Source organism: Arvicanthis niloticus, chromosome 2 (assembly GCF_011762505.2).
Source record: "Arvicanthis niloticus isolate mArvNil1 chromosome 2, mArvNil1.pat.X, whole genome shotgun sequence".
NCBI lineage: Eukaryota > Metazoa > Chordata > Mammalia > Rodentia > Muridae > Arvicanthis > Arvicanthis niloticus.
Genome location: NC_047659.1, coordinates 122,952,622 through 122,965,241, shown reverse-complemented (window position 1 = coordinate 122,965,241; position 12,620 = coordinate 122,952,622). Strand labels below are relative to the sequence as shown.

The following is a 12,620-nucleotide window of genomic DNA, read 5'->3' as shown; positions in this document are numbered from 1 at the left end:
TCGAGGCCAGCCTAGTCTAAACAGGGAGTTCCAGGACAGCCAGGGCTACACAAAGAAACCCTGTCTCAAAACAAAACAACAACAAAGGAGCGTCCCCCACCCCAAAAAAAAAAAAAAAAAAAAAAACCCAAGTAGGCATAGTAGTGCTATGATCTCAGCACTCAGGAAGTAAAGGGAGGAGGACACAAAGTTTAGGGTTATCCTTAGAGCTAAATAGTAAGGCCAAGGCCAGCCTGAAATATGAGACCCTATCAAAAAAAAAAAAAAATCAGACTGAAACTGAATCTCTGAGTAAATGTGCGGAGATACATTTAAAATGGAGACTTAATGCTGCATAGACGTAGATGTTCTAAAAGAGAATTCAGATGAATTATAATAAAACCACTGAACATATAGAAACAAAAACCTTCCAAAGCTGTGGAGAGAAAAGGCAGCTAAACCTGATGACATGATTATAAAATTTCCTTATGTCAAAACAACAATAAACACAAAAACAATTACCAGAAATTAAAAGGCAGCAGAAGGGAAGGTACACCATGCACACACACACACACACACACACACACACACGCATGCACACCTGGTGTGTTCACAGAGGTGTCCTCTATTGCTCACTGCCTCAAACCTGGAGCTTGCTGAGTTTTGGATAGACTAGTGTTTCCAGTTTCTCCCTGCCAGCTTTGGGGTTACGGGCAGATTTACACAGCTAAATCTAGTATATTACGTGGACTCTGGAGATCCAAACTCGTTACCATGCCTGTATGAGCACTTGTTTAGGGTTATTATTGCTGTAATGAAACACTGTGACCAAACTAAGAAAGGAAAGGGTTCATTATGCTTACACTTGCACTAACAGTCCATCTCCGCAGGAAGTCAGGGCAGGAACTCACACAGGACAGGAGCCTGGAGGCCACCGTGGATGCAGAGGAGGCCTACTGCTTACAGACTCTCTCAGCCTGCTTTCTTTTCTATTTTTTCTTTGTTTATTTGTTGGTTTTCTGAGACAAGGTTTCTCTTTAGTAGCCCTGGCCATTCTAGACCTTGCTGGCCTAGAACTCAGATTAGCCCGCCTGTGCCTCCCCAGTGCTGGGATTAAAGGCCTACACCACCAGTTAAACTTGCTTTCCTATAGAAACTAGGACTGCTAGCTCAGAGGTGGCTCTACCCATAATGGGCTGGGCCCTCTCTCATCAATCACTAATTTAAAAAAAAAATGCCCACAGCTTGCTTAAGCTTGAGGGGTTTAATGTTGTTGTTGGTTTGGGTTGTTTGTTTGTTTGTTTGTTTATGGTTGTTTTTGGTTTTTTTGTTTATTTGTTTTAAGAGAGGGTTTCTTTGTGTACCCCTGGCTGTCCTGGAACTCACTCTATAGACCAGGCTGGCCTTGAACTCAGAGATCTGCCTGCCTCTGCCACCCAAGTTCTGGGATTAAAACTTGATTTTTACCAAGGCAGTTTTTCAGTTGAAGATCTTTCCTCTCAGATGACTTTAGTTTGTATTAAGTTGACATAAAATTACAGCACAGTACTTGTATTCACTAAGCCATCTCCTAGGCTCTTTATTTTCTTATTTTTTAAAAATATTTGTGTATTTTTTAAAGATTTATTTATTTATTTATTTATTTATTTCATATATGTGAGTATACTGTCCCTCTCTTCAGACACCCCAGAAGAGGGCATCAGATCCCCATTACAGATGGTTGTGAGCCACCATGCAGTTGCTGGGAATTGAACCCAGGTCCTCTGGAAGAACAGTCAGTGCTCTTAAGCACTGAGCCATCTCTCCAGCCCTCTTTATCATTTTTAAAAGAACAACAAAATATGTTTATTTGGGGGCATGAACGCCATGGTGTTTGTTGCCCCATGGTTGAAGGTTACTTGTGAACTTGTTCTTTTCTTTACCATGTGGATTCAGGGGATTGAGCTCAGGTCATGAAGCTTGAGAACAAACACTCTTAGCCACTGAGTCACCTTGCCAGCTCCCTCCCCCACTCCCTCACACTCACACTTTTTATGGAGTATCATGAAGTCTAGGCTGGCTTTGAACTCACCATGTAGGCAGTAATGACCTTGAACTCTTCCTGCTGCCACCATAGAAATGTCTGGCTTATACACTTCTAGAGATTAAACACAAGACCTTACTCATGCTGCTAACACTAGACTTGTTCTCTAACAGCTGAACTACATTCCCAGCCTTTTTTTTTTTTTTTTTCTCGAGACAGGGTTTCTCTGTGTAGCCCTGGCTGTCCTGGAACTCACTCTGTAGACCAGGCTGGCCTCGAACTCAGAAATCCACTTGCCTCTGCCTACCAAGTGCTGGGATTAAAGGTGTGTGCCACCACCGCCCGGCTTGGGTTTCTAATTTCAAAGTAGAAGACTTTCCCTCAAGTAGTTGAGGAAATGAGGCCTACAGAGGCTGAAGCATGCTGCCCCATTTGTGTGGTATCAGAGTTTGAATCGGTCCTATTGGGCTAGTTCCTTTCTCTTTGTTTATTGTGAGGAACTTGGGATGGGAACCCAGTATCATACTTGCTGAGCCAGTGTCTCTCAGAGACTGCTTCTATTCTATCTGCCCTCCTGATATTAAGTTCCATCTGCCCTGATCTGGAAACTTAACTGAGCTTGCATTGCCTTAGCAGGCCAATGAAATCCCCATGCCTCTCAGCTGTGTGCAGGCTGGGCACACTTGGCCACCCTGGGTCCTGTGTGCCCTCCTTTGCTGATCTCCCCCCTCCCTCACCCCTCATCCCCTGCTGTAATGCTCAGCACCACAGAGCTTCCAGGACCTTTACACCAGTTGCCAAATCTGTATCAGCCTGGAAGGCCATGTCTCAAGGTCTTCACCCGGTTACCAGCCTTTGCTGTCAGGAACATGCTGGTCTACTCGGTGAGGTTGCCTGACCCTCCCCTAAGCCCATCTTCTCCCCACTTCACTCTGTCCTCATTTTCTGTGTCTCCTCCTACCTGTGCCTTTATGTCTAGGGTACAACCAGAATCCACATGTTGCATTTACTGGAAATTTTTATTAGTTTCATCACTTTAAACAGTTAAATTAATAATAAGTGTTTTTTTTGTTTGTTGTTTGTATTTTGGCTTTTGGGATAGCATCTTGACATAGAGACCAGGCTGGCCTCTAACTTGTAATGATGCCCTACGTCCTGTCACTAGCATTATGAGCATGTACCACACACCCCACTCATGGGTGTTTTTGAATAGTCCAGGACTATTTGTCTGTGGAGAGCCCTCTTTCAGGATTTCTTGTCTGAGTGTTTTCTTACTCAAATTCAACATTTTGGTGGGAGGGAACTGGCACAGGGAAAGGAATAACCAACACAGTTTCTGCTACCTTCAGAAGGTGCACACAATCGCATCGGGTAACTGTCCTTTGGGGGAGCTGATTTGACAGCTTGGTTGGGAGGTGAATGCTCCATTCCCTAGTGGGCAGGTACTCCTTCCTCACTGTCATTAAGAGGTAATTTGTGGTGATAAATGGCTTTTCAAATGCTCTCAGATCCTTGGACAGTGTCCACTCTGATTGGACTAAGTTCCTGTTCTTCCTCATATCCCCTGACCCTGTGTTGGGGCATAGTCCTAAAAGACTGCTTTTGTAGGAGCTCCATAGTGTCCACTGCTGATCCTGGAGTGACACAAAGGTAAAGGCCAGCCTCCCTCTGCCCCCCGTGCTATGGAACCCTCCCCACATTGGGAGCTGGGAGAATTCTTGGTCAAAAAACTGGGTCATCTAATTTTTTGTGGAGACCCACAGTGTGGCCACTTTAAGGCCAATGGGAGTTGGCCAGAGGGACAAGGACACTGAAAATCATCAACACAAGGTTCCTCAAGGAGGGGCAGCCCTGTGAAGACAAATCTTGGAAGGCTCCCTGCACTCAGAAGTGCTGCCCAGCCGGCCAAGGAGTCTGGCAAGGCCCCTCTGAGTCTTCGGGCCATGGGGCTTGGGGTTTTGTATTGCAAGGATGGTAAATGAGTGTGCCATAGCTTCTCTGCTCTCCTGAGCTACACTGTTCTATGAGTCTGAGGAGAGATGGGTTATCTGGGTTCAATTCCACCTTTGAACTTCAGCTGCCTGTGGCTTTATGTTTCAAGCCCAGATGTCCACTGCTGCTGTGAAATAGTGACTCAAGCCAGGCGAGGTCAAAGGTCTCAAGAAATGTTTGGAAAGAGGCAGGAAAATCTTGAGCCCGAACTGGCATGAGGATAGTCAAGACCCTAGACTCCCACACCTCCAAGGATAAGCAGTAAAGGCCTAATAGAGAAAGCAGGAATTGGTGAATTGATTTGAAAACACATTAAATTTCAGGAGTAAAAGGCGCTAATGAGTAACAGGCTTAAATCCTTTTTTAAAAGCATGGGTTTCTTATTGACAGTAAAATCTTTAGCATGTGCAGAATGAAGTCTGTGTGCTGTTAATTTGAAGTGTTGTCATCTTTTCTGATCCGTGAACACGAAGCTCCGAACCTGTGGTTGTAATTACAGACTAAACCTGTAGAGGGAGTCTTGTCTATCATAGATTGTTCACAATGTAAAGCTTTCAGAGGAAGAAAGGGCTTTTAAAAGAAAAGTTGGAGGGTTAAAGGCAGTCTGTTTTGAAATGACAAACAGTCGTGGTGGCTGTCTCCTTTGCTCTCCTCTGCGGGCTCCACTGCAAATGAGTTGTAACGTAAGGGAATCTGTAGAAATCGTCCTTCCTTCTAGAGGAACCAGGTGGGCTCCTTATTGGGTTTCTTTTGGGGGGCGGGGCATCTCCCCACAGAATTCCATGAACGTCTCTATCTCTATCCTTGTTAAAGCACAAGCTTTATTCGAGGCCCATGAGTTCTAACCCGGGCTTTGGAATTGGTGGTGGGAATTCGAGGGGCGTCTGCCCCTAACCCATTTTTCTCTGTCGAGGTTTTAATTCTGCCGTTTGGAGACTGGCTTGTTAGGTCTCAGGCGAGTCTTAGACCGGTTGCCCGGAGGTTTAGGGTACCCCTCTGGCCACCTCGCGCCGCCCCATTCATTCTATCTTCTTAAGCCGAAGCGGAAGATCTGTTTGCCCCGAGGAGGATGGCACCTTGAGTCGGCGTGCGTCTTCCCTTTCCTGCAGAGTCCATGCAGATTGTGCGTGTCCAGGTCTGGGCAGCATTCTTGATATTATGCTATGACTTTACAACTGTAGCCAGCGCGGCGTAAGAAGCCGGCACCGTGTGGTCTGCTGGAGCACAATGACCCGCAGAGTGGGGCGGGGGCCCTCAGAGGGAGCCGGGAGCAAGCGGACGGCGGGCCCTCTGGGTCGCCGGAATGTTTGGGTCGAACAGGTGAGCGCAGCCTGGACGTTGTAGCTGGCCATTGGGCAAAGAGGAGGGGTTCAGGGGCGGGTGCAAACTAAGTGGTGGTGGGTAAGAGACAAAGGAAGAGTGAGAGGCGAGATGGTGCAGAATAGAGAGGAGGCGAGGGGCGGGGAGGGGAGGAGGCGGCCCGTGGGTAGGGTGCTGAGGAGCTCATGCTTGAACTTGATCGAGAAAAGGGGGCCCTGAGATGTGGGCGGGGGCCCGACCCAGAGTCTGCCACGTGCCTGGCTTTTCTTGTCAGCGTCCCATTAGGATCTCCTAGGGCTGAGCGCTCGGGTACTGCAGCCCTACACAGCGAACACCCGCGTCGCCCGGGACTGAGAGACGCGTAGGGTTGAGGGTTGTCTGGAGGCCCCATGGCACCAAGAGTTCCCGACGATGCCTGCCTTAGTCACTTTCTTTGGGCCAAGTCTCCCTCTCCTGGTCTGAACGCAGACAGCTTGCAGGGTATTCCCCCACCCCTCCCAGGACTTGAAGTCCGCAGCCTCTGGGAGCCAGGGGCGAGCCCAGCTCCCAACGCCTCCTTTCCCGGGCTGCGCGCCCCGAAGGGCTCTTCCTCCGAGCTCTTCTCCCTTAAGAGAGCTCTACCCAGGAGCGCACAGCGGCGCGTCCAGCGCGCTCTGGTCCCCATACCTGGCCCAACCCCCCCCCTTTCCTCTCTTCTCCCCCATTCTCCTTTCTCCTCTTCCCTCTCCCCGGGTGCCTCCTTTTCCTCTCTTCCCCCTCCCCCCCATGCCCACTCCTCCCTCTCTCCCTCCCCTCCACCTCCTCCTCCTGCTGCTCCTCCTACTCCCCCTGAGTGCGTCCTCCTGCGCTCCCCTCCCCCCCCAGGCCCCCGCCCCGTGCCCGGTCCCGCCCCCTCCCCCGCCTCCCCGTACCCGGTGCCCCCTCCCCCTTCCTCCCGGGCCGCGGCGCCGCCGCCGCCGCTGCTTGCCTGAGCCCTCCCCCTAGCCACCCCCGCCCCCGGGCCGGGCAGTGACGCGCCGCGGCGGTGCCAGCCCCTCTCCCCCAGCGGCCGCGGCGGCGGCAGCAGCAGCAGCAGCAGCAGCAGCAGCTGGAGCAGTGGGGCTGTCACCGCCTCCCGCCCGGTTCACTCCCAGAGCTAGATCGCCGGTCTGCACCTCGCCGCCCGCCCAGGTACGGAGTCCTGGGGGACGCCACCACCCGGCTGGTCCCGGGCCCTCGGCCGCCGCCCCCTCCTCTTGCCTTGCCGCTGGCCGTTGAGCTGCGGTTAGAGGAACTGGGGGGTTCCGAGGAGGGGGACTCACGGGGAGCTTCCAGAGCTGGGTGAGCTGCTGGCCCTGGGTGGAGTGGGCTGGGGCTGGGGGCAGAAGAGTGTGCCCGAGAGCGGGGAGGGGCGGAGGCTGCGCTCCGGGGCTTGCGGGGCGCCCTAGAGGTGCGCCTAGCTTCAAGTGCCTAGGGCTGCCGGGCGCACCCCACTCCCGGCCGTGCGCGCCGCCGGTCCTGGGGGGCGGTGATTGTGTGCACCTCGCCGCGGTATTGTGCCTCGGCCACGCCGTTTGCAGCTAGCTCCTCACCTCGTCCCCGGGAGGTAGACGTTCGCTGGCAGCGGGGCGGGGGCCAGGCTCGGGTGGCCTCTGCCTCCGGGAGAAAGGAAGTGGACTGTGTTTGGGGATGTGGGGACGGGAAGCGAAGAGTGGTAGGGAGGGGCTCCTTTGCCACGGCGCGGGGAGTTGAGACGCGGTTTGCACAGTTGAGCCCACTTTGGCAGGCTCCTGTCGCTCCACCAGGGGACCGACAGCTCATCGCGTGTGCACCCTTAAAGAAGAAAGTAGGGTGTTGGGAACCCTTGGTGAAGGGACACAACGCGCGGGGGCCTTCGGAGAGCTCGAGCAAGGGTTAAAGTGGATTTACACCTCCACCCTCTGGCTGCTCGCCGCCCTTCACCTAGGGCTCCTAGGCAGGATACACTGGCAGGCGGAGTGTATGTGTGTGTTGGGGGGGGGGGAGGTGCAATTCGCCTTCCTATTCCAGTCTCTTGGGTTCAGAAGTGACCCTACTCTCAGTCGGAGCTGCATTTGCGGGGAGTCCGGCCGTCTTTACCAGGCCGTTCTTCCTGGGGGAAGTTCTCATTAAGCCTCGCTAATTAGCATTATTCCCGGAGAAAGGTTAAGGTTAGATCGTCCTTTTCCATATCGAGAGCCCCTCCCTGCCAGTCCCTTCTCCCTCCCTTCTCCCTCAGAGCACAAAAGCACAAAAAGAAAGTGTGAAGAGGCGCAGATCAATGGAGAAGCCACAAACCCATTAATTCAAATGGAACCCTTTCCCCCTCTAAAACATTGATTTTTCTTTCTGTCTGCTTTGAGGGGAGATGAATAACCTCCTGATTTTACCTGAAACGGTGTTTGGACTCTGTGATTTCCCCCTCTTTCTGAGGATTGTGGCCTGAAATAGATTCTCCCTTGAGATAAAGCCCTACTTATCCCAGAATCAGCTGGAAACCCCCTTCCCCCACTGCACACACCAGCGTTGGGGCCTGGGGAGAGTGTTGGTGCTGTCTTTACTCCTGTGGGCAGAGCGCCGGTGATGGTGGAGCCAGGTCGCTTGACCTCTGAAATGTGCCTGCTTCTGAACTGTGGGTTGGTGTGGGGGGGAAAGGGCCCATTGACGGCCCAGGCCCCAGTGGGTAGCTTAACCCCAGGTTGTAAATTACTCTTTCATTGGAAAGCCATTTGAGCCCAAATGTCTTTGAATGCAATCCAGGCTCCTCTGCTGGGCTGTCCTTTAGAGCAGTCTCAAGGCAGCACCTCCTTCTGCTCTCTCTGCCTCAATTCAGCACCTTCCTGCCAACCGGTGGCAAATAGCACCCCAGCCTACCTCCCTGCTGAGAAGGCTAACTTTGAGGAACTTCTTCCCCAGGGTGTCAGCCACCCCGGGGCAATGGGGAGCCGGGCCATCCCCTAGTTGCTCAAGAACTTTGTAGTTTAGCCTGAGTCCTTTTCTTGGAAGGATAGTCCTGAAGAGGGTTAGCTCTGACTGCTTCCCCTCTGGCCATCCTTCTGGCTGGAAGAACCCTGCTTGCCCAAGAAACTCAGATCCCTGTTGATAGCAGGAGCTGGGGGTCTCAGAATGAGGAATGCTGGGAAAACAGTTGCCTTTGCTTTGAACAAAAGCCCACACACTAGTGGGAAGGTGTGGAAAATGCTCACTCCAGCATCCAGGCATCCACTATGGCAAGGATAGCAGAGCATGCACATGGGTGTGGGAACAGGCAGAGCCGGTGTGAGAGTACACATGTGAGTGTGTTGGGGAGGGGAGAGCACTCAAATGTGGTGAGTGATTGGCTGGATGGAAGCAAGCCTTCCTCACTTCCTTTGCCCTAGAAGAGTCTGTACCGTTAGTGAGGAGTGGACTTGTGTGGGCTGTGTCTCAGGAAGCCTCACCACCTCCTCTGGTGGCCAGGTGGACATTGATGGGGACAGCATTAAACAGCAACCTTGGAAGCCCCAAGTGCCCAGGAGCTGACTCAGGTCGACCTCCTGTTTCTTTCATGTGACACCATCACAACAGGGCACAAACCTCTGCTTGCTGTGGGTGCTGAGAGTTTTCAGTTCTATTACTAAGTGCCTGATGAGCTGAAGTGGTTAAGTTGGGGTCAAATGTGTCCCAGCACTTTGTTGGTATACTCTGAGGGATGTGCATAATGCTCACCCAAGCAGCTCAGAGGTTGAGCAACCCTGGCCTGGCTGGGCTCACAGATGACCCAGAAGCCACATCTTAGTATAGAATGCTAGCTTGAGAACTGGGGTTAGAGCAACTGTCCATGCTGGTGTTCTTTCCAGCTGCCCAAAAACCTGGGGGCAGTGGAGAACGAGGGTGGGGGAGTGGGGGGAGGTGGAGGGGCAGGCGCTGGCTGGCTGGGAGTGTCTGTGTCCTGTCTGGCCTGGGGGCATCAGTGTACATCCCCACCCCCACCATGGACTGAAACCCACACCCGTGGCTCCAGAGCAGGCCTTAGGGCCTTCACTGGCACAGAATTCTCAGTAAATCCTCCTCCCTTTCTTTCTCAAGTGAGTGGTAGAGATAGAGTTACAGCTCTTAGGAAAGGCCTGGAAAATATTGTAGGAGGCACGCCCCAGAATTCCAAGTCCTGTAAGATGCAAATGGCTCAGCTTCAGAGGCACTAGGAACCCAGTTCCAGAGAAGTTGACCCCAGTTGTAAAATAATCAGGTTACTGATAGCACCTGCCCATAGTTACAGCCATGGATACAGGCCTGCTTCCACTTCCCTCAGTATGGCTCCCGGATTCCTGTCCTCTGGGCTGCAGAGTGTGATTGGTGCTTCAGAGGGCTGGAGAGGAGGAAAGACCTGGGCTAGCTTGGGGGGGGGGGGGTGTGAGGAGAAGGAGGGGGCTGGGGGGGGGAAGAAACTGGCTCCTGAAATTTGGACTGAAGATAAGAGGCTCAAGGGTTTGGTCAGCGTCTCTCTGCCCAGAGTGAAGACTCCCAGGTTGGGGGTGTGTCCTAAAGGCTGACTGGGTGCTGCCCACCCTGCCCAGCCAAGACAAGAAGTCCCTTTTCAGAAGGTTGGCCCTACTGCCCTGTGACCCATGATGGCACACGCTCTATGGTGCGTGGTCTGATGAACCTTTACTGCCAGGTGGCCAAGGCCACAGGCTTCAGGATGGAAAGGGCAAAGGCTAGGGGACCTAGCCACAGCTGCCTGCTCACACACACAGAATCTCAGGACAGGGGTTTTGGAAGCATGGCTTGCACATTTTCATTTTCAAATGAATATCCCATTGAAGTTATTTAACATAGAGGGAAAAATTAGTAGCCCAGATTCTCTTGAGATTTAAGAGGGGAGGAAGAAGTGACCTACCTGTGACCTCTTGGAGAATCAGGGGAGTGCCTGGGGTCTTAGGCAGGCCTCAGCCTTCATCATTCCTGACTTGGGTTGGCTGCCTCCTTTTCTTCCTCCCTCCCTCCCTTTCTCTTACAGGTCCCTCAGGACTTGGGTGATGGGTCTGAACTGTGTGCTCTGGTAATTGTCTGTGTAATTAGCCTGCCTTGCCAGCCTCAGCTCGGGGGACAGTGGAGAGTTTGAGTCTGCCCCTCTGCAGTGGCTGGCCTTGCCCCATGGACAGCCAGGTTCTGCTGGCAGCATCTTGCAGAGGGTTCTCTCCAGGTCAGCTCTGCAAGTGTGGGTGTTAAAGGTAGTTGTGTCAGTCTGGCTACAGCGTACTCAGCTCTGTTTGTTTTCTGAAAAGTTTAGCTTTAATAGGATTGATTTCTTACTTAAAGGGGGGAAAAGGCCATAGCAGTCAGTGTCTGGGTTCTCAGAGCTCCCAGAACCACCTTTCACAATGCAGCAGTTGGGGTGGCAGAAATCCCGGGCCTCTGGACAAGTCCCTGGAGAGAGGCATGGGTGTTCAGTAACTGTGGGGGTTGGGGGTGGGGTGGGGGAGGCTTTCATATACCTACAAATGGGCCAGAAGTTTTAGTTGATTCTTTTCCCTAGATAAAGTCTGAAGGTAGGAGCCCTCCTTAGCTCTGGAGCAACTCCTCACAAAGCGGATGTTCAGTAACTTGAATCAACTCTGTACATGTTGTGCATGCATATGTAGCCACTGCCCAGGGGCTGCCTTTGGGTATTATCTTGAGGCACTTTGTCATTAAGGAATCAGATACTTTTTGAATAACGGGTAGAAAGTGTAATTTCATGGCTCTGGGTGCAGACTGTCTGGATTCAGATCCCAGCTCTGCCCTTGGTTCTGTTGCTCTGGGCAGTTGGGGCAAGCCTTTGGGGAGCATGTGTGACTAGCTTTGGAGAGAGGCCTGCCCTGTGGGGCATTATGGGGCTAATGTAAGGAGATCTTATGAAACCCTTGTCCCAGAGCCTGGGAGCCTGGTTCATGTAGATATTGGATGCTTTTTTCTTTCCAGGTAATTTTGTTGTCAATATGAAATGTGGTCCATCTGATGGGCAGGGTGAGGTGGAGTCCATTTTCCTGAACAGTTAAGCTGTGTGAGCCAAGCAGCCCTAGGCCCCTTGCAGGACGGCTAGCGGCTGTAACCAAGGGAAGCGCACAGCCTCTGGCCAGCCAGCCAGGATCCCAGTTTTCATACGGCCCACCCCTTCAAGAACTGCACAGTAGGACCAGAACTCGTAATTGTCAGATAAATGCACCATCCTCATTAAACAGCACAGCTTGCCAGAGAGTTTAGTCAGTTCAACAAGTCCTGCTAGTCTTGTGGGGAGTTCAGAGGGCTAGCAGCCTGATCCTTACCCTTGGAAGGACCCAGAGCCTTCTGGGATGAGATAGGAGAGAGCCCCACAGTAGGTTGTGCCATGAGTCAGCTAATGGAACAGACAGATGGGCAGGTTATTTAAGAAGAGGAACTGTGGCAGGGTGCTGGCACACACCTTTAACCCCAGCACTTGGGAGGCAGAGACAGGTGGATCTCTGAGTTCAAGGTCAGCCTGGTCTACACATTGAGTTCCAGGACAGCCAGGGCTACACAGAGAAAGAAACCATGTCTTGAAAAGCCAGGAAAAAGGAAGAAAGAAAGAAAGAAAGAAAGAAAGAAAGAAAGAAAGAAAGAAAGAGAGAAAGAGAGAAAGAAAAAAAGAAAGAGCGAGCTGTGGCACACAGGCAACAACTGCTGCGAAGGCACTTCTACTCCATGGATGGGGAGTAGCAGGAAGGCCAGAAGTAGGGTCTGCTCCACAGCTGGATTCCCAGCACTTAGCAAGACACTTGGCCCATAGTTGGTGTCCAGGGAATATTCGGGTGAATGAATGAATGGGTTTGAATAAGTGATTACAGCACTCTGGAGGCTGAGACAGGAGGATTATAAACTGGAGGCCAGCCTAGGCTACATAGGTAGCCCCTGTTTCTTTCTTTTTCTTTTCCTTTTTGTTTATTTGTCTCTGTTCTTGGAGACAAGGTCTTTCTGTGTAGCCTTGGAACTCAATCTGTAGAACAGGCTGGCTGCAAACTCAGAGATCCATCCTCCTGACTGTCTCCTGAATGCTGGATTAAACATGTACATCACCATGGCCTGGCTCAAGTAGCTTGTGTTTCAAAAGACAAAACAGTACCACTAGGAAACAATCACTTAGTTTATGGATTCCACAGGGCTGTGAGTTCTGCTTCTGCCTGTGCAAGGGGCCTGGGAAGAAACCCGGATTCTGTCTCTCAAGAGCCTCCCCAAGGGGCCAGCAAGGAACACAGAAAACCCCCACTCTGGAGCCCTGCTCTGTACCTCCACAGGACCCTTCCCTGCTGTACTCTGTGTGCAGAGAACC

General features: G+C 51.9%; 1 protein-coding gene across 4 annotated transcripts in view; it reads left to right on the top strand.

Annotated features, from left to right (window-relative positions):
• Nol4l (nucleolar protein 4 like) overlaps nt 1-12,620 on the top strand; it is a 119,893-nt gene that overhangs the window by 78,015 nt on the left and 29,258 nt on the right. The window contains exon 1 of one of the 4 annotated variants that reach the window (XM_034495150.2): nt 6,326-6,484. The exons of the other annotated variants lie outside the window; for them this stretch is intronic. The gene's annotated coding sequence lies outside the window, so the exon portion shown is untranslated. Of the gene's footprint in view, nt 1-6,325; nt 6,485-12,620 lie in introns of those variants that run through there. 4 annotated transcript variants of the gene reach the window in all.